This window comes from Dysidea avara, chromosome 4 (genome assembly GCF_963678975.1).
Source record: "Dysidea avara chromosome 4, odDysAvar1.4, whole genome shotgun sequence".
Taxonomy (NCBI): Eukaryota; Metazoa; Porifera; class Demospongiae; order Dictyoceratida; family Dysideidae; genus Dysidea; species Dysidea avara.
The window spans coordinates 7,941,909-7,965,203 of record NC_089275.1 but is presented as its reverse complement, the minus strand read 5'-3'; the positions used below and the strand labels follow the sequence as shown (position 1 = coordinate 7,965,203).

Genomic DNA, 23,295 nt, shown 5'->3' with positions numbered 1-23,295 from the left:
ATTGATTATTGCATTTACAAGTTGTATATAGTTTAGTCTTGCAGCAGGACAAGGCCATACCAAATAAATCTTATGTTTCTCGGATTATTTTACCCTCACAGGTGACCTGGCAGGTCGAAAAAAAAAAAAATGGCACATACATATTAAAATACATACGTAGATTATAACAATACTGTGTACTGACTCCCAGCAGAACATAGCTACATAGCTGCAATAAATTATATAATTAGTGTACATCTTAAAATACATGTTTTTTATTTATTTTTACTTTTTGCATGTACATATGCCATGTTTGTGCTGTAGGCTCAACCAGAATACGTACATATGGAGTGCCACACTATACCTGGATCAGCAAAACCTGCCGTGACTACAAAGCTAAAGAGAATTATACATACCATTGATATGTCCCTTCTTACTATTAATGTCAATTTATATGTTTAAACTCCATTAACATGTATGTTTAGCATATCGAATTACTAAAGCCAAGTAGCCACCCACTGTAAGCTATATTCTCATTACCTGACTCATCTTTCTTCTTGAAATTCCGGAGCGACTTTTCTAACCAGCGACCCAAATGTCTCTTCATAGGAGCACTTCACTATTGTTCTGTTTTTAACAATGACTACACCTTGCTTCAAAACAACACTCATCCATTCGTGAAGCCATGGTGTCAGTTTCATCTATGTGAGTTCACGTGAGCCGATCATGTGATTTTTTCAGAAAAGTGAATTTGTTGACCCGCCGCATCCGAGAAACATAAAATTAATTTGTGATGGCCTAAGTACTTTTGTGAGCCACACCCACTTCAATATATCGGGAAATTGTAATACTAACTGTATGCACGAAGCCACACCCAATTGCTGTCTGTAAACTCGATACAGTTCAGTTACTTCCATGCTCCAACATCTCTTCTGGCCTGAACGTAAAACTCGACACAAGATATCCAGACTGCAGACATTTTACAAATCACTTCTCAACCAAATTCCCTTATCTATTCCATCCAATTATTTTCCAATGACCAGAGAAACCAGGCAATATCATCAGTACCATTTCATACTCCCTAAAACATCTACTACAGCTTACCAAAAAAGTTTTTCTCCAGAAGAGCTCAAGACTGGAACTCGTTGCCACAATTCCTAATTGATTTAAATGACTCTGACTCTTTCTCAGTTAACATTTCTAATTATTGTAGTAATGTACATGTGTGATTTTCTTTTCCCCAGCGCATCAGCAGTGCTGGCTGCTCAATAATAATAAATAAATAAATAAAAACTCACAGTAGCTACGTGGAACCAAAACCCACTGACTGATTTTAAATTATAAACTTACCGGTTTAGTTATCACTCGTTTACTCAACACGAATCGAACGCTCAAAACGTAGTCATGCTCGCTCGAGACTCCCCGAAACATAGCTCTTATCGCACGCCTCGACTTTAATTAATCCGGGTCAGTGGGTCATCCGGGTCAGCAGTATAGTGACCCGGTTTCAACGCTGGATTAGTTGTCCTACAAACATGATGAATCCTATTGTAATAGCACCTAATTCTATCGCAAGCATGCTGAATTCAACTGCCAAGGCAATGAATTCAAATTCTATTGCAAACAGGACAAAGTCAATTGCAATTACAATTTAGTAAAATAGTTTTTGTTGCTGCATGTAGATGACAAACTATTCATCAAGTTGAAAATTGGCTAGTAACTAGTAAAGAGGTGCATATTCCACCTTGTGGCGCTTATGAGCTCCTGATGTACACAATTACTGCATACACAAGTTCTAGAACTTACTGCTGCTTTCTCTTCAGCTTAGCAAGCCTCTCTTGTGCTTTGTTCTTGTTTGGTGCTATCACCTTAAAAGCAGCCACTGCAAGAAAATCAGAGCTGCAATGCAATGCATGTATGCAACCATAAAATTGTCAAAGTGCATTCATCAATGATTAACATCTCAATATTGTAATGCAATTTAAACCCACTTCGCAAGTCTGGGATGTTCGGATCATCAGGAGGTATCACAGGAAGCACCGATAAAGTTAAATGGTCCGAGCTACAATCAGAAGAAAAACAACGTTTCAACAATTATCCAGCAGGAACAAGCATGATATGCTCCACTGTTTCTACTAAGAAATGCAGGTTCTATGCGATCAATACATCTCTACGAAACTGCGAGACTAATTTCCGCTCAACCGACCTGGAAGACTCCGAGAACACATAGCCTCTGCCTTCCCTCGAATGGAGGAATATTACGTCCCCAATACGCAACGACTGTTGCTGCTGCTGCTCCGGCACAGCCATCGTAGCAGGAGCCGCAGGCGTTCAGAAACTTCACTGCGAATCCTTGCGCAAAAAGAAGGCTTATGTAGGTCGGTTCACGTGCTCAGTAAAGACACGTGACCAATTTTGGTATCAAGACACACGGTAGTGTGTCGTGCGGTCAAGAAGCACGCAACACCCTTGAGTATATTAACAGGAAGAAAGAAAACGCGATCTTCTCACCTCCGTAGCTCTGTGCTTCCTTTACGAAACAAGACGAATTTTGCTGTGGACACGCCCGCCAACTTCAGTACTCCACATACCAAAGTTGAGCGAAATCGCTTCAAGCGTTCCCGAGATACTGCATGCGACTTCAATTTTTTTATAATTTTTTTTTGAACATTAGAAGTAAATTTAAAAAATACACATGACAACAAATGCTACAATTAGAATCTACAAAACAAACTATATAATCACAACGAATAAAATACAACTACTGGGAAAGGGGAACAACAAAGAAAGAAAAACTACAGGGAAAGGGGAAGTCACCATTATGATTATGATTATTATGATTAAATACGGGTAAAGGCAAAGCCTGTATACCCGATCAATGCATTATACAAAAAGTAAATCTAAAAAATAATTATTTAACAGCAATTAAAAGTGTTAATTGAAGTACTTTCTACAACAGAGGTAGGTAAACTGTTCCAATCATTAATCACTCTGTTCATAAAATAATTAGATCTGCATAACAATCTTGAATGTTGCTTGAACAATTTAAACTGGTGTCCCCTGGTAGAAGTAGTGGAGTAGGTGTATAGATTAGTAAAGTCAGAGCTGAAGTAGTCGTTAAGAATTTTGTATAGAAAAATTAAATCACCCCTCTGGCGTCTATACAACAGTGATGGTAGGGATAGTATTGACAGCCTCTCAGTATAGGATTTGTCATGTAATGATGGGAGGAGACGGGTAGCTCGACGTTGTACCTTTTCAACCTTTCTCTGATCAAGGGTAAATAGTGGTCCCCAAATGGCATTACCGTATTCCAAGGTGGGTCGAACTATTGTGGTAAACAACTTAGACAACATACCCGAGTCGAGATATTCAAAAGACTTCTTGATCATGCCAAGTATTCGATTAGCTTTGGTTGTAACTTTAGTGGTATGATCATGAAACTTAAGCTTGTCATCAAAGAGAATTCCGAGATCATTGTGGGATGTAACTGTGTCATAACTACCTTGCAGAGCCCAATACCTTAAAATCATTTGTCAATGAGCATTATTCACCCATAAACAAACAGAGTTGTTGAAGTAGATTTCTTCTGGCCACTTTAGGTGAAATTCCACTAAGGGTGGTGGTATGATCAGTAGCTAACCGGATTCTTGACATAGTCCAGACAAAACTTACAGAATACATGTCCACAACTAGTCTCGCGTGGCCAGACTGCTTTTTCATTTGGTCGGGGAAAAAAGGGTCTGGTCCGGTTCGCACTACCAGATACAGTGCATGAAATTTCCATGAAAGTAACCATGAAATACCCATGAAAATATCTATGATTTATCCCATGGATTTTAATGTTTCATGGGTACTGCACCCATGAAATCTCTGCAACACCATGAAATTACCATGATAATCTGATCAACAGACATATTTCATGGCCCATGAAACAACCCATTGAATAACATGAATTGACTTTCATGGTACATTTCATAGGGGAGATTTAAAATTTCATGGAAAAATCATAGACGTTTCATGGCATACTTCTCTGGTAGTGAATTCGAATATCCGCGCTTGTTCTCAAAATCCCGGTTGTGGCCGGGATTGATTCTACGCGCGCGTCTTAATACATTCTCGAAGCATGCTTGAATGGACGTTAAGTCTGTCATTGACTGGGTAATTGAAAAGATATGATTCTGATCATTCAGTGACGAACAGGTAAGCTACGATTTTGTAATGTTTGTAAGCTAACAAGAAACACACAATACTAGCTCAGTATAATATTCAAAATAAAATTATACCGATCAAGGAAGTCAACCATGCCAAATACTTGGGTGTAACAATAAGCCAAATCTATCCGGGTCAGAACACATAAAACAAATAACTTCCAAGGCTAACAGAACTAAAGGTTTTCTTCAGCGTAACCTCCACAATTGTACACCAACAATTAAAGATAGGTTGTACAAAGGAATTGTTAAGCCAATTATAGAGTATGCAGCTGTTGTCTGGGCACCTCATACTAAGAGGGATATTGATATGATTGAGAGAACACAACGACAAGCAGCTAGATTAGTGACCAGCAACTACTCCCGTTGCGCTAGTGTCACACAAATGCTTACAGACCTTAATTGGCCTACACTTGCACGATGCAGAGATGAACTGAAAGCCATAATGATGTTTAAAATAATTAACCACCTTGTTGATATCTCAGCAAATCCATTTCTGACACCCATAACCACTGTACATAGTACCAGAGGTCATAATATGAGATTTATACAACCAATGACACGGATTGATTCTTATATGTACTCCTTTTTCCCTTCGACAATCAAAATCTGGAATGATCTACCCCAAAATGTGATTGACTCCAATGATATTGATCAGTTCAAACAAAAACTAGCAATTATCACAGTGCAACTGGAAGCATATATGGATATATACAAAACAGTCATTTTCAGACGTATACGGAGAATATACAGACAAATACAGAGACGGAGCAAGATGGCAGGCCGTATACAGGTGTATAGCTTGCCAATGAACGACGTTACATATACGTGAACGCCTTCTTCAGTTCACATAATTGTGGTCAAGACTGACTGCATTGTGTGAAACGTCGTCAGGGGCGAATCGCTATTGTGACAAAGAACCAGCCGCACTGAGCTACTGATTGACTGACGCTCGAGTGGCAGTATGGTGCAGCCGAAGCACAGATGGTAGAAGTGACTGATGTTTCGAGTGAGTACTAGTTTGTATGTACAAATATAACAGCAGTTAGCCGCCGTCCTTGTTGAACTACCAGCGGCCTAACGGGAAGGAAGAACTGGCTTGGGTAACTCAGGCGCCCTTGTTCGCTTGTCCCTTTTATTCTTTTAGTCAATGGGTGGGGAAAAGAGAATGAACAACAGATTAAATTAGATTAGATTATCAATTTTTGTCAAAAGACAAGGGTCACACAAAAGGCAAAGCCTGCAAACATGCTCCCCTCACAAAGACATACATACAGTTACAAGTACAAAATAAAACATACAGCAGAAACATGACACACGACAACTACATACCTATACAAAAAGAAAACAAAGAGAAAATTACAAAATCAGGTTAGCTGAGCAGAAATCAACGAAGTGCCATCCGAAAAGGAATTGCTTTAGAAATTTGTAAAATTTCTATAGGTACTGAGTTCCAAAGAAATGGAGAATTTATAAAAAAAGAAAAACGGTATGCGTTAATGGTAGATGATGATGTGGTAAGTGAAAGTGAATGGGATCTAGTATTGGTGCTTGAAAACTTGAAATGTGAGTTGAATGGGATAGAAATTTTACAAATTTCCAAAGCAATTCCTTTTCGGATGGCACTTCGTCGATTTCTGCTCAGCTAACCTGATTTTGTAATTTTCTTTTTGTTTTCTTTTTGTATAGGTATGTAGTTGTCGTGTGTCATGTTTCTGCTGTATGTTTTATTTTGTACTTGTAACTGTATGTATGTATGTATGTCTTTGTAAGGGGAGCACGTTTGCAGGCTTTGCCTTTTGTGTGACCCTTGTCTTTTGACGGATGAAAAATACGGCTAGCTACACTCAGGAAGAAAAGAAAGTCTGGGTAACATGCTGCCACAAACAGTGTCATGTATAGTATACGTAGCTACAGTCTCGGTGGACATGGAACAGACTTAAATGCTACAGATTGTTTGTTAGTTATAATTATTTTCAGTTTGTATGAATTTGGTTAGACAATATGAATTCCTAGCCACTCTTTACAAACTTTAGCCAGAGAGATTCTTTGTGATGTACGAAGTATCAGCATCATGTTATTAGTAAATTTGATTCAAGGTGCAAACGTTAGCAGATTCTTGATGGTAGATATTTAATAGTGGCCCAACACTGCTATCACATAGTAAAACATCTGTTTTTTTGCTGACCCAATGACAAAACAGTGCTCTAGCTGTAGACTAGTTGCTCACCGCCAACCCATATATGGCAGCATACTTCATCTGTTGTCTGAAGAGAAAGTGGCATGGCCACAACAGACTAGTAGAGTCAATCCAATGTGGGCTGGCCTGACTTCTGTGGTCCTGGAACAGAGGTGTAAAACTCCGAGTGGGTCAATGAAGGTGAGTCCATGGCAGAATTAAATTTTGTTGAGTCAGTCTGGCAATACTCACCCCTTCAAAAAGAACAACAGAAGCTTGCACACATGCAGTAGTATGCACGGGATTGCTTGAGTACGGGATTGCTTGAGTGTGGGATTGTAAGAGGTCATTCTTTACACGTACTCATAAAACTGTCAACACGCTTTACTTACCAGTTCTACTCGTCTGGTCTCTTGCGTGGGTATTCTGTGGGATGCTTTGCATCTGTGGGAGCTGATGCAATGTATTAAGAGACCCATCTGTATCAGATGAGTCCCATACAACTATTAATTATTGTGATATTCCTGTAGTGTGCTTTATTTTAAATCTCTGTACCATGTTATTATAAAAAAAAGTGCCCAGCTAGTTATTAATATAATAACTACGGTTATAGACAAAAGTGTAACTGTTGTATCTTTGTCTCATCTCTCTTGGGTGTGATGCATGTGACTGGCCTAGCCCAAGCCCAAGACAACATGTGGCCATATATACCCCTTAGCTTTGTGTGCTAATAGTATTGGCAAGAATAAATAATAATTTACTGTAGGTATTGGCAGTGTTGGGAGTAACGCGTTACTTATGTAACGCGTTATGTAATATTATTACTTTTGTGGTATCTAAGTAATATAACGAAATACACTATAAAAACAGGTAATATAACTCAAGTTACTTTGCTTACAAATGTAACGCATTACCTAAGTAATATAGTTACTGTAACGAGTCTAATATTACATAATATTATTACTACAAGTAACGAAGTTACTAATCTCGTTAGGAATCCACTGAGTAACGTCAAGCCACAACGAAGTAATGAAGCCTACTGAATGAAGCTTATTCACCAGCTCCTTACTTATAACCAAGATTTGCACATTGTCCAACAACACAATCATGTCACGTGATAAGGTGATAGTTTCACACGTGACAGCTTAAGGCTGTGGACACAAAATAATATAATATGTAATATTATTATAGTTACTTTATTTTATGGGTAATATGTAACTGTAACTAAATAGTTCAGTTGCAAGTAATATGTAATATGTAACTAGTTACTTTTAAAAAGTAACTTGCCCAACTCTGGGTATTGGTATGAATTTTACTTGTGTATACCATGTCCTGTGTACAATATCCTCTTATATAGCTGAATGTGGGTCTCAAGAATGCCAAATGATGACACAGGCAATTTTAACTCTTAGGAAGGACGCTGGTGAGCTGTGAAGTCAGATGACCAACATGAAATTGCAGTAAGGGAAAGTCCATGCAGTGAACCATTACCAATCAGTGTTACACAAGTTTTTAATTTACAACGACTTCATAAATATTATGTTTTTTGACTGTTATATTCAATTACTTGCTAACGATTTACTCAAGATGAGAAAGAAAGCTAATGACTATTTTCTTAAGTTGTAATTTTGTCTTATATCTCTAATTCTGTTCACAGAGCAGATACTGGAACATTGAATAAAGCATTGAAGGAAAGTGGATATTGTCTACTCCTTTGTAAACTCTGTATGATGTACCTGCTTGGGTGATTCAGTAAGTTATTTGTGCTGCACTGACCCTGTGATTCTAGCAATCGTGAATTTTCAAGGTGCGCAAGGGCTGAATATCACAGCGTGGTACGTGGTGCACTTCAAGAGCAGTTAGTTTGAGAGATACCGATGTGAGTAGAGTTATACTGTATGGTTTTGCTAATTTTTATCTGATGCACTACAGCAGTCCCATCAATGACTCCATGCACAAGTTCAATGCACCTACTCACCTTGAAACTGGCGTTGGTAAGTATATTTACAACATGCGAAGTATGAACATTAATGTTAAGTTACTATTTGCAGATGAAGAAATGACGTGATTGTTCTCAGTATGAAGAAAGCAAGGATTGTGGGTCCTTGCTACACAGCTCAGTGATGATCAGGCAGAATAGTTATAACTGAAAACTCATTGAGTATGAGGTTGTTTTACCTTCTTTTTTTTTTCAGTTTCATTATTGTACAACTGTGCTTTGTTTTGGCTCACGTGAAATAGCAACAATAAATCGAAAGCGACGTCATTAATTAAAAGGGTATTTCGGAAGGGATATGGGCTGTTTTGAGGGCAAGGTGTGGGTCTAGCAGAAGCGTATACAGCCGTATAGAGGATAGAATGCAGCCGTATTGAGGTATGTGTGACTCTGTGTGGGTCTATAATACGATTATACTCGTGACATAGAGGTTCCAGGGGCATTGGGAGGGGGGGTTCCGGGGGTTCAGGAACCCCCCCCCCCTGTAAAATTTAGACTTCTACAAGCAGGATCCTAACACACCATTTAGCCCCCTATTTGGTGATTATTAGTTTCTCATCCACCGCCCGCATCCTTCTTAAGCTACCGCATGGTAAGCCATTATTTACTCTGCGCATGCTCAGAAGAACACGTGATACCAAACTGTTTTAATTTTTGTTGATGAACGCTACAATGCGCTATATATCACCAGGAGAACTGTTGTTTTCCTTAGCAAATTGCTGCAGTGCCAGTTGCAATCGTGCTCTATCGACTTCATCAAAGCAGGCTTTCAGTTGACTGTCGAAAAGCAGTTGGCGATCACGAAAAGTAGAATCAGCTGGTGAAGGAAATCTTTGTAGTAAGAAAGAAAGACAATTTGGACAAGGTCTGTACATCAGTGTATTAATATTATAAAATAATGGCATAATGGTAATACCCTCCCGCCCGCATCATAATAATTAGAAAGCCTGGATGAGAAACTAATAATCACCGAATAGGGACCTTAGTGTGGCAGGACAAAATGAGTGAGCAATATAGTGTAATGGCACAGCACAACAATTGATAAAACTTACATTCATCTCTCAGGGAAGGATTTACAGAGGTAACATGAGCCCTCTTCAAAACTTGTTAAAAAGATCGATATACTCTAATAGAGCAGTCAGGTATATACTCTAATAGAGCAGTCAGGTATACTCTAATAGAACATGCATGTAAATATCCATGTCCATATGAAGTTTTTCAGACATTCCAACATTAAATGCAAAACTTAGCATGACCTTATACTGCTATAGCTTTGGTATGCAGTGTTTAAAGATATAGAGCTCCAGTAATTTATCACTTGTGTTATGCAAATGAATTCATGCTATGCATATTTGTATAGTTATATTGTTTGATCGTCATTTGTATCAGTGGATTCATGGCTCCTATACCACAGTGAGATATAACCATCACTTACAGATTACTAGCTATATGTGTCTCTATGTGTTATGCTGTCTGCTTCCACTAGGTGACTTTATCTAGTACTACAGTACCTTCATCCCAGGGCCACTTAATGCATCAAAATTATTGTACTTTTTGCATAAAATATAGCGATTTGCTGAGTTTTGATTTATTCAAATATTGAAAGTCTCTCAGCGGCTGGGGGCTGCGTCCCCAGACCCCTGCTTCTAGTAATTCAATGCTGGTGCTGGAACCCCCCTTCAAAAAATCCTGGCTACGCCCCTGGGTGCCGTCTAAGTTAAGAGTCCAGATTCGGGACAGACTGATCTATACGTTTGGGTTGACGCTACACGTATGTAATCTGTCTTTGTTTATATACGTAGACGCTGCTATACTGATCAGTCTATGCCTCTCGTTGCGCTGTGTATTTAATTTGTATACTTGTATGTATGTTGTGACCTGTGCTAGGGTCCGCAACTAGTCTGGCGTAGCCGACCCGCGCGCGTAACGCGAGGGTCTGGTGACAGCCACATTCAGTACCTGTGCCAGCCTTACGAAAAACTGGTGCGTCCAATCAGATCGCTTAGTGACCAATTAACAACATTCTATGATGTTATTCCGATTTGGCCACTGATTATGGCGAGCTTCTTATGTCTTTTCCACAACCAGCACAAATGTAAGGGTTTGTAGAGGAAATAGACGTCATTCAAGTGCAAGTACAGTAGCTGTCGCGCTCTGTTACCGGAAATTGTCCAAGTGTTTCGCGCGTATTTTCAAATTTAATTGCATTCCATCTGTACAGGTACTGAATGCGGCTGTCACCAGACCCTCGCGCTACGCGCGCGGGTCAGCTACGCCAGACTAGTCCACAACGCAAAAAATCGATATCCTCCAATCAACTACCTAACTATTGTCATGTGTTAGGCTAAGTGTAACTTGAATAACACCAGCGTGGCAGCCAAGTTTGTCACTTTCTTCTGGTAGAAAACGATACAAATGTCTTAAAATCACTTGATTTTTCGTTGCAGCAGTTCATAGGGTTCTTCGTATGCTACAATATTCACTCTCAACATTGTTCAAGTAGTTTATCATCAACTCAAAGTATTGATGGTTTGATTTTATTGGTCAGTTTCCGGTGGCAGCACGATCTGTGCAGCTTTTTGGCGACAGACAAAATGTTTCTTGCTCTGGAGCACAGGACAAGCAGAGCAGCAACTGCGCCGTGGGTCAGCAATGACCAGTACTAGGTAAAGTACTTGCATGCGGAGTATGGTTACAATTGAAGCTTGTTAGCCATCTGGCTGAGCCATCTATATGCTGAAATTCGGCTTGAAATGACACGATTTTGCAAACAAATACCAGAATGGTTGATACATCAGTGAGACAGTCTCCAACAGCAAGGATACTAAGCTTATAAACACCTAACAATACGGCTATCTCGCCCAGTAAACGCATAGAGCAATCCAATGCATGAAATAGGCACTCACGTGATCAAAATTCAAATAGCGGAAATACCCATGAAATCGCTTTCATTTCTGAATAGGAACCATGCAGTGTGCTCCTTTTGTAAATATTTGTGTTAATTGTTCACTCAGGCGTGGTCTGGGCCAGTGCAGGTGTGTTTTATGCTATGATGGCATCATAGGGAGAGTCTCAGACTGCTGGGCTAATCGAGATGTTGAACCTAATGCACACAAACTGATTTTCACTTGATTCCAAGTAGGGCTGAGCGATACTGCCATTTTAGTATCACGATCGATACTGAAGCCACTATTCACGATACTGAATAGTTCACGATACTTATGAAAAAGTCAATCATAGCTGCTGCTACATACTGTATTGCTCAGCATTCCTGCAGGAAGTCCTTATAGGCGATAATAATCTAGCCACTATCATTCTTGTTTACAGTAACAGTTATTGTAACACATGCTTTGAGGTTATGTTGTGGTATTCACAACCCTCTGCAGGGGAAACCAAGTGGGTGGACTTTATCACTTACAAGGATTCTTAGCCTAGTACTGCATAACAAATGGGTTTTTAATGACAGCAATGTACAGGCCTGGTATCACAATACTTGATAACAAAATATCGCGATTTCGATACTTGCAAAATATCGCGATATATCACTAAAACGGTAGTATCGCTCAGCCCTAATTCCAAGTGATTTTAATGTCATTGGAATAGATTATGGTTGTATTTTCCGAGATTTGAATATCGATCACGTGAGTGCCTATTTCATGCATTGGATTGCTCTATGCGTTTACTGGGCGAGATAGCTGTATTGTTAGGTGTTTATAAACTTCGTATCCTTGCTGTTGGAGACTGTCTCACTGATGTATCAACCATTCTGGTATTTGTTTGCAAAAATCGTGTCATTTCAAGCCGAATTTCAGCATATAGATGGCTCAGCCAGATGGCTAACAAGCTTCAATTATAACCATACTCCGCATGCAAGTACTTTACCTAGTACTGGTCATTGCTGACCCACGGCGCAGTTTCTCCTCTGCTTGTCCTGTGCTCCAGAGCAAGAAATATTTTGTCTGTCGCCAAAAAGCTGCACAGATCGTGCTGCCACCGGAAACTGACCAATAAAATCAAACCACCAATACTTTGAGTTGATGATAGACTACTTGAACAATGTTGAGAGTGAATATCGTGGCATACAAAGAACCCTATGGACTGCTGCAACGAAAAATCACGTGATTTTAAGACATTTGTATCATTTCCTACCAGAAGAAAGTGACAAACTTGGCTGCCACGCTGGTGTTATTCAAGTTACACTTAGCCTAACACATGACAATAGTTAGGTAGTTGATTGGAGGATATAGATTTTTCGCGTTGCGGACCCTACCTGTGCACTATACTCTAGTAGAGGTCTGCACAGTATTACCAATAATAATAAGACGATCTGGTGGTGTATTAACGAATTTGTAGTCATACTCGCCACTGGAAGTGGCCATACCGGTAATCTGATTGCTGCGAAGTGCTCAAGCGTCTAAGCGACTCCTGACTAGTCGTGCGTGGCCAGACCGCTATTTCAGCGCAGGGGCTTATTGATTAGAGATTATAAATGCCCGTGCTGAAAAGAGGGCATTTATAATCTCTAATCGATAAGCCCCTGCACTGAAATAGCAGTCTGGCTACGCGAGACTAACTCCTGACAACTCAACTCTAACTCAAATATGCCGACTATCAAAACAAGATACATTACGCTGGTTGTCATGATAATAACTATCTAACCTGAAACAAAACCACGACCCCAGCCTCTGGTAATCCTGAATTGTGTTGACTCAGCTCCGCCGAGGCTCCCGCTCAGAACAGTAGGATCCCAAATGACGTCACGAATTGCAAAAATGGACAGGCTCTTTTTTGGGGGCACCCTAGCATCTATTTTTATTTTCAACACACAAAATTACAACAGTTTAATACATGATTATTTTTATAGGTTGTACGTTCTAAGTGTGTTGAAGGTCCACCAGTATCCTGTAGCTAGCTACTGCATGCATGTGGCCAAGTTAAGTAGCTAGCTATAGCTGCATAGCTAATTAAAAAAATAAATTGAATTAGCTAACAAGTAATCAAAATTTGGCACAGTTGGTGATTTATTACATCTACTACATGAGCATAAAAAGAGTACGTACACGGATCATGTTGTTAGAAAATCTTATTCAAAGTGCATGGTCATATAAAAATATAATTATGAAAATTTATATTTGATTGTAGCAGGGCATAACAGTTCTTAGTAATGCATTCCAGAGGCATGGTAATCTATAAAATAAAAATTGCGGCTGTGTTTATCTGATTTTCTTATATGTTGTAGCTAATTGGTTGCTGGTAAAGTACCAGTTTGAAATTTCCTAGCTATCAGCTCTTAAATATTAAAGACCATGCAGCTGCACTTCACAATTTGATTCACCCACCCATCAAGCAACTAGCCAAGAATATGATGGTAATGTGGTTCCCATGATAAGTTTGATGGCTGAGTCTGAGTTATAATGGAGCTAATAAGAATCAATTGACCCAATGAGGGATGCTGTTTCTGTTGCACATTATAGCTAGAGGTGTACCGATATGGGTTTTTGGCATTTACTGATATCCGGATCAATATCCAGCTAGATCAATAGGTCAATTTTTCAAAATTTCCTCACAGGCTTTATACATGCATGGGTAGGGCAAGGAAAGAAAAAAAGATTATATACGTAGCAATTACAACAATTAAAGATGATAGAGCTTTTGCATGAAAATCTACATTACACATGGATATAGAGTCCAGTTATTTAGGCCAAATAAATTCTCTGTTTCCCGTCCACTACCTGCATCTCTTCACTGTTCCATTATTCTGAATTCTTCCACTTTCCTTGCTTATATACATACTGTACTAGGCTAAGTGAAAAATAATCTTGTAGGGGTGTCAGCTTGCATGTCAGTGTGCTATCAAGTTATAACATGCAAATTCACCTTTGTGCAACCTTAAGTATGCCCTTAAGTAGCTAGCTATATATGCTTCCATGCAGCTTGTTATGGTTGTGGTTTAAGTTATTTAAGTTAATTGATTTTAGTTGTAGTGATTTACCAGTTTTAAGAGTAGCTAAACACAATAGGTGGATCTATGGTAATACTGGACAATAAGATGTCATCACTTTTGTTTATGTGTGAAAGGTAGGTGCTGCATGCATACATGTGTTAGGGTCCTCATGCATGTGTTAAAACACTTGGAAAGAAGTTGATAAGAACATGTGTAGAGGTTGCCACCGATACCTATACTTAATACAATATACTATAATAGCTGGAAATGCATGTTTTTATTATGTTTCTGAAAATGCTTTCATATTCTCCTTAACATTGTTGCATGGCAATCTCTCTCGACTCTCTTGTAAGAGTATGCAAGGTATTATGAGCTTGAGTAGGGGCATACCAGCTTCAGGAAACCACTTTGGATTTTATGCACTACTTAAATCGCTGAAAAATTAAAACTTTAGGTTTCTGGAATCTGGAATGGAATTATCCTATAGTTTTTCTAATGATAGTAACACTTGTAGCTTTGACCTGCTTTGTTCTGAGCAATAATGTTGGTGAAAAGATCAAGATACATGCTATAATAAAGCAGTCAGGCTATATAAACTACTTTAAAGTTTAGCTAATATAACAGTCACTTACGTAGCTGTAATGGAAACCCCTTTTAAAAAGTCCTGCATATGTCCCTGTTTAATGTAAGCTATGTAATCATTGTGATCTACATGGTATATCTTTTCCACAGATGGTTTCTTTTGTTCTTTCTTGAGTGATGTAGCAGGGGCGTAACCAGGAAAAAAATTTTACCGAGGCAATGTTTATACATTGACCAAATTGAGAGGGTCTGTTTCTGACTCAACTGATTCACAAACACTTTCAAGTATGGGTGGTATAGCATTTGCAGGTTAACTATCTGGTTGGATGGAGGAAACTGTTTCAGAAGACTCTGAGTGTTTTTCTACATGTCATAAGTAATGCTCCAGCATAATTAATGCCAAGCCAGGGAGTCTGGGACTCTGGGAGAATGCTCCCTTAAGGAAAATTTTGAAAATATATGTTTTGAAATGGCATGTGGGGGCTGTTTATTTTTTATTGTAACTGCTAATGCATGTCAATGTAATGCCATGCAGTTGACTCATTGGAACTTTGGAAAAGTAATGTAAAGACAATTAACATAAATGTAAATAATCAAGCAGTGTAATGAGAACAGTGGCTATAATCTGTATTGAATGCTCTATTAGAGTATATTACGATGACTGCTCTATTAGAGTATCTCGGTCTTTTACAAATTCAAGTAGCTGAACAGTGATCCAGCACCATGCAAGGCACTATGTCACCATAGGTTCCAGCCCTGTTTAGTACTACAGCCATAAATTTTATTTTGTGTGGTACAGTAATGTCTAGTAACGTTTGAATAGAAAATCTGGGTGCCAAGACTCAGGCCTGCTCAGCCTGTTGTTGAGCATTTTTACCGAGGCAGCTGCCTCGGTTGCCTCAATGGTAGCTATGCCACTGTGTAGCTATACGATTTTGGAACTTCCATATATTAGGAATGCATTCTTTTATAGATGCATTAGAAAGTAATTCCATGCAGACACTATTGATATCAAGGTCCCTTAGAGCCTCTTCCCAAACAAGTGAATGAGGTAAACTTGTTAAAGAGATTGGTCTGTTACACCTCTACAAATAGCATGAAGAAAACTAAAATACTTCATCAATGAGTTATAAACAACTTCGGTGATTAAAATAATATAAAAGACAGAACACTCTACTAAGGCTGTGCCGATACTGCATTTTACAGCCAATACCAACATCCGATATTTATTGTCTATTTCCGATACAGGTTTTATTGATATTAAACATTCAGCCGATACTTAATAATTGTAACCAATGTGTATATATTGTGAGATTTAGCATAATAAGATTACATAGCATAATCACTATGGCCGTGTTGAATTTACTAAAATTCATTGTTCACAAAGTGTTTCCATTCAAAGTTGTCTGGTTTTGGTTAGTGTAATGTCAGAGTAGCATCATACAACAAAAATGTATTACCAAAAAAGTGATACAAAAAACCCTCAAAAATGAAAACACACACACACACACATATAGCCACTTGAAGAATTGGACCCAGGACAACTCACAGTGTAGTCCAGGATCTTACCACTTGTCTACAAAGTCACATGTGTAAGAGAAGAGTTTTTAATAGTTCTTATAGTACTTTTACTAGTACACTGTTAAAATGAAGAGTAACCACAACTCTCAAGGCATATCAAAACTTGTGTAAGATATTCCGGATTTTCGAATGGGTTACGCCCGTTTCGTATAAAATAACACCGTCCTCTAAACAAGGCGCCATAACTTCCGCGTACTTTGGTTGACGGATATGAAGTTTGGTTTATCAGATTCCTTGATGAAAGGCGATTCGATTCATGTGCAAGTTCTTTGTGTAGTAACGAAGGGGAAGCTAGAAAGGAGCCTTGTACCGCAACATTTACGTGTTCAGAATGCCCGTAAAAACACGTGTTTTTAAACATATTTCAATAACCTAACCTGTTTAACAATTTGTACGGTCGGAGTCTTATTAAGCATCCTTCGCTGCGTAGAATGATACCAAATTTAGCGAATTTGGTTGAGGATAACAACTTGTAAATTGGGATTTTCCCGGCGAGATAATTTAATTTTCCAATAGGTTAATGTATGGAGCGCGTATTATGTCATCATCAGCAGTAAATAACTGTCGCTATGGCGACATTTTCCCATTTGTACGGTCGGAATTGGATAGATAAATCCAAGGGCTTTCTTTTATTGTATGGTGTGCTGTAGAAATTTTGTGAGTTAAAGGTTGTAAATTAGTGTTTTTGCGTGTAGTGTAAAATACATGTATTTTGTATTGGACAAAAAATGACAAGGAATGATGAGATTTTATGATCAGCCTGTTTTACCAAGTTGAGGTTTCAAAAAGGATATTAAACAGATTTTAGATTTATTTAATGCATAATTCTAAATTTTTAAAGGTTTAACCCAGTGTTTGAAAACTTTTAATGTTGACCACCTGAAAATGCTTGATTTGACAAATCCCATACATATGTTTTGATATGGAGTTCCCAGTGTAGGGAGGATTTAACACCCCTGGAGAGTAACCATTACTCTAAAGGAGTAACTGGGGAGTAACACATGCTCTGAAGGTGGTGTCCCTTACTCTTCAGAGTAATGGTTATTCTCTTCAGAGTGTTGGCTACTCTCCAAGGGGTGTTAAATCGTCCCTACACTGGGAACTCTCAGAGTGGTGGCCGTTACTCTTTATTTTTAACAGTGTATTTAACACTACTCCACTGAAGTATCTGTACTATAGACTTGCAATTGACCGATAGGCCGATACTCGTAATATTGGTACTGATATGTGACTGAATTGACAAAACCCGGCTTCGACGCACAAAGCTTCGTTAGGAGATATGACAATTTTAAGTAATCATTGTGTAATAACTTCCCAGTGCCTACAGCTGTGCAAACACAATTTGCACCAAGTACGCATCTATTTACTAGCTATCACTGAGTGGGTGTATACATTTCTGATACCCAAAATTAGCCCTGTTTTGGGCAGCTTTTCTCGAGCGGGTAATAATATCACAGGTGGTAGTAATAGGGCGAGATACGCACAACAGTACTTTTGTAATAAAACGCATTTAAAAACTATGTGTAAAAAACGCAAGCTCCAGAAAAAAATTACGCAAGTTTTTATCGCCTCGCTGGTGGGCGAATTAAACCGCCAATGGATATATCCTGGGCATCATCGTGTTCGCCTGTCCATAGGGAGTACAAAAATCTTTGTGTCATCTCCATACACGAAAAGATTCCAAAGTTACAGACGTTTGGTTACGTTGCGGTGACGTAAGAATTTATCGACGATCGTTTTTCAGTGAATGTGCCTTCCTTTTCGAACAAAGAAGTATGCCTGGGCATAGATTATATAGTCGTTACCCGGGATATGAAACGTAACCGCGCACTCCAATAGCAACAATACATTCCAAATTCCGCATCCGTGTTGTTAATTATTTCTATGCGCTCCTCGTTCTTGCTTGATGGTGAAGCAAAACTACCGACTCTACTCCATTGTTTGTTCGTTTAAAAGTGAGTTTAAGTAACTGAAAGACCATGCTGCTAAAAAGAAGCGGTAAATTCGGCCGTGTTTTGACGTTTCTATGGAATTTATGAGAAATTGGGGCGAAGCGGATCATGCCTATTTTTGTGTACCATTTTGATTGCAATAACGCTTCTATTTAGACAGTCCGATGCTTTTCTACAGTAACGAACTCACCCAAGATTAATAATAACTGGTTATATTATTGATTTCATCCTGGTACGTCTGGTTGTGGACTGCTGTTTGTAAGAGTTGTTAATAGCAACAAGAAATTTTTGTGGACCTGCCAAGCTGAACTGCTGGTACTAATTCAATAATTTTTATATTGAAAGTTATCTACTGTTGTTATAGTTTGAGATGAGCCATATAATAAAGTGTTGTGTTACTGGTGATTGTTTCTATGACTCACAGAATTCACTCATTATGTGTGATGTATTTTACACTTCTATATGTGTTGTATTTATTACACTAATTTGTTATACAGATAAATTTAGTAGAAAACAACCTGCCATTCCAATAAAGGAAGGTTGTGTAGCTACCACTGAAGCAATGGAGGTAGCTGCCTGCTTTGGCCGGTAACTACTGAAGGTGATTTAGCACTACAAAAGATGTGAAACATCAATTCAGCTGCTTTTAATAGAGCAGCCAGGTTGCCTTTGTCTTCTAAACTTTAAATTGTCTAGTTGCATTTTTGAGAGCTATTCAACAGTTTTAGTGGATCTCATCATATATATCTGACTTCGGCAAGTGATGAAATTTTTTGATTAGACTTCCCTAGACGGCACATTAGATGACACATACCTGACATCATAATACAATAGCACTATATGTTGTCAGTGGTGATGCTGTACTTTTTAATGGTCAGGCTAATGGTAGTCTCCACTGCTATCTACAGAGTGCCATCATGTACAACCTGGCCACGTGATAATATATATGCTGTTCAAATCTGCATGTACATCATATACCAACGTTTACTGTGAAACACAACTTGTAAATCAGTAGTCAGTTGACCACATGCACATCTAGCAGTAAAATGGAAGTACTCATGTTGTATATGTAATTGTAGCACAATAATTGTGATATAACACACTGTATGTAGAAAAATGTAATAAAATATGACTGTCCTTCAAATTATTTTTACATCGGCCACTTGGAGTTCAGTCATTCATTCAAGAAACTTTGCATGTCTATCTACCACTAGTGAATCTCAGAGGTATTCCATTTATGAGGTTGCATCCATGACCATGCGGCATCGATTGTTTGATCATGTCATTAATCTCATCTCTGGTACAATACATTTTCCACCAGTACCTTGTGAAAAGGCTTAATTGCAGAGGTTGGTTGGAAATGAATGCAATCCGGTACACTCTAGATGAAGCAAGCGACAAATTATGTCACCATATGCTTCACCATAGATAATAAACACCCCCACTCTACGGTTTCACGCAGCTACACCAATTCTTTAGCAGATGTTACATTCATGCCTGTTGTTCAGGCAAATCTGGTTGCATTGTCTTAGTTAATGGTGATTACACAGTGACACAGACTATATCTTTATCAGGGATATGAAACAGTACCATCTCGATTATCGCACACTCCATTTGTATAAACTACTGTAACTACCTCTTCCACTTTTCAGGTGTTCATTCACATGATATGGGTGTAGCATCGCATGTAGCATAAGGCATCATCTTACTGTTCCTTAGATCTGTTCTTGTAATGTCACAGATTCGAATGTCGTCTATGTCTTGTACGACACAAAACCCATCAGCCCCAGGAGCAGTCACTGAAGTGCGAAGACCAGTTAGTCCGGAATGCGTGCCGGCATAGATAGTGCCATATGCTTTCATACAGCAACTACAGTAGCCAGATCATGCTCCTCTCATGCTGTTATACATCTGCTCGGGAAGGTGCTTATAAGTGCCATGAATTCCGGTGACTGAGTCACCAGAATATGTACACAGTTCTCCTAGTTTTCTGTAAGGTCTAGCGGCTATTAACGTTTGACCCCGCGTTTGACCACTGGTAGCTGTGCTTAGTCTGGCGGCGCCCGCCCCTTCGCATAGAGTAAGGGTCTGGTATGCTTAGTATCACCGAGTTGTTCTGGAGGAATTTAATTTGAATGTAATGACGTAACGAAAATGGCCTTAACGGAAGTGCCTCACCCATAACTGTGGCAGAGATATTGAACTTTCTTCGCCTTTACACAGGCGAAAGTGGATTGGTCTACTTTTATAAAATACACATGTCTCCCTACCTAGGAAATCAGAGCGTAACATGGGTTTTTCGCGTATCAAACAAGGCGAAAAGCCCTTCCCGATATAACACTTTCTTCTCTTTGTTCTTTATTAGCTAACTCCTTTTGTTTCTTCAGTTCTGTTAGGGCATTTGATTCATTCTTTTGACGTAACATACACAAAAATGCGCTGATTAAACATGGAGCGTTCTGATTGGTTGCACCAGTTTTTGGTAATCCGGTACAACTCCAATATACTAAGCATACCAGACCCTTACTCTATGCGAAGGGGCGGGCGCCGCCAGACTAAGCTGTGCTATAAATTGGATTAAAAAAAAACGAGGATAAAGAATGTAGCTTGGTAATAACTACCTTATTTTTATCTTAGCTCACCTTCAAATAGGTCTTTTAGCGAGTCATTTAGGAGTTTGCCATCACCTGTGCATTGTAGTTAAGCGCCTCAACAACACGGAGTGTCAAAAGCGAAGTACTCCGTTTCATATCCCGGGTAACGACTATATAATCTATGGCCTGGGGGAAAACGATACATTGGTGGATGCACAAATTCATGGCGAACACAATGAGCCAAGATTCAATTCCGTACGCCGTTGTATCAGTAAGTTATGATGGTTTATGTAAGAGCCTGTAGATTCTTTTCTCGATAGCTTCTGTACATATCAAACTATTTGCTCGTCCGGCTGTCTAGTGCTGTATCTCCAACGCTGCTTAACTTAGGAAGCTGAAACTTGGCTAGTCCATTCCTCTGTCCCTGTAGAAAACAAAGAACAAATAAAATGCATTTTGAAAATTGTGCGGATATCGACGGTTTTCTAAAATTAGGTCACACTGTATCATTCAGATGTCACATCTTATACAGAATTCATTTTTGCCTGTTTGCGAAGTAGCTATAGCTTGATAACTTACCAGCTTATACTACACCAGCTCTTGTTATTTAGTATGAAAACATGTGTTATTGCTACATGCATGATTTTGTGTTTATGTTGACATCACATGCATGACCATAACAATAAGACATTAATCCACCAGTACAGCTGTATACCATGTAAGATAAAATTCAAGTCTCAAGCTGAATTAATGCTAAAAATGCAAATTTGTAGTAGTGGATATAATGTATAGGATTTCACCAGGATTTGTGAGAGCAAAGTGTGGTTTAAGTACAGTATAACCGTGGGATGCAGTCACCTTCATGAATTTCCAAACAGCTTTCATTAAGCAATGGTAGAGTATAAGTGACTAACTACGTACATGTAAATATAATTGCCTTGCTACCAGAGCTTGACTGGACATGCAGGTACGTATATATCAAATGCTATAGTTTTAAAGATGTTTCAGACATATGATGAAATCTGATAAAGTATTGCAATTTTAAAATCAAATTGTAGCAGTGAAAAATAACTTTTAGTATTGCATGTTTACATTCACCATTACTGTGAAACTTAGCAGCCAGAGATTACACATAATTAGCTTTTGACATGCTAGGTTAGGATGTAAAGAACACAGAATTGTAATATTTCATTGATCAGTTAATCAACAGTGTAGAATTTCAACTATGACATGTTTGGTACAATTGTATGCATACAATATTGGGTAAGATAGCTGTGCTGAAATCACATGCAAAGAAGAGTTAAACTAGCACAGTGGTCATGGTAATTTTATTACTGTGTAGCGGAACTTTATAGATGACTGTTGTAGCAGTACTATTCTTTCAAATTCGCACATTCAATAAATTAGTCCTGCAAATATAATTTTGACCATGCAGCACTTATTAGTTTTCAGAAGAGCTTAGTTCTTTTCCTTGCTGTTTTTATCTTTCTGTTATGCATGGTATGCTTGTTAAGCAAACAATTTATGAAATGTACTCTACTAGCTTTTCCTATAAGCAAGTAAATGGTTAAATTTCCGAGGGGGTAAACACTCCTAGATCTCGCCCCTAGGCTGGAAATCATACATTTCAGAGCGAGCTAATCTAAAGATTCCATCTGTCAAAATACGTACATGCTTGAGGAGAGTGCATATGCACCCAGCACAGCACAACACAACCTATGGATACTTGTGGTGGTGGTATGGTGGATTATTGCATGCTTTAAGTGATTGTGGTTCAAGTGAATGTAAAATGCAAAGTGGAGATGTGCTTATCTTTGAGCTATAGAACTGCCCGACTGCTCTAATAGAGTAATTGTAAATAAAGCACAAAAACATAGACATGTGTTGATAACTATTTAAATTTAATGACATAATTTATAATTTAATGACATACTTTATAATTTAATGTCACTTGAAATACTCTAGGTTATTCTAAAGTTTCAAATTACTATTTAAAACACCAAAATTGCAAAAAGGCATATTTCCAAGCCTTGGATGGCTTCCCAGCATGCATGCCTGAGGTGGATCCTATCAAAATTTTTAATCTAATGTGGTAAGGAACTCACAGAAAAACTTGGTGCTTTTGTCAGTTGTGTCCACATTTTTTTGCTAAGCCACCTAACTAAACCAGGAGAGAAGTTGTGAGTGGCAGGGTGAACTGAATGACATCAACAATCACCTTGGAAACAGTGATGGCTGTCAATTTGAGGATGTGAAGTGTTCCAATGATGTGGGAAG

The 23,295-nt window shown here is 38.6% G+C and overlaps 1 long non-coding RNA gene across 5 annotated transcripts; it reads left to right on the top strand.

Moving 5' to 3' along the window:
• The first annotated feature begins 4,745 nt into the window (after positions 1 to 4,745).
• Positions 4,746 to 8,623, top strand: LOC136254070 (uncharacterized). 5 transcript variants are annotated; one of them, XR_010700281.1, is made up of 6 exons: positions 4,873 to 5,199; positions 7,727 to 7,829; positions 8,027 to 8,121; positions 8,177 to 8,248; positions 8,302 to 8,363; positions 8,421 to 8,623. It is a non-coding gene; the product is annotated as an uncharacterized lncRNA (long non-coding RNA). The 5 variants fall into 5 exon arrangements; XR_010700282.1 differs by having other exon boundaries at positions 4,908 to 5,199; positions 7,782 to 7,829; XR_010700280.1 differs by having other exon boundaries at positions 4,746 to 4,983; positions 5,036 to 8,121.
• Positions 8,624 to 23,295: the final 14,672 nt, after the last annotated feature.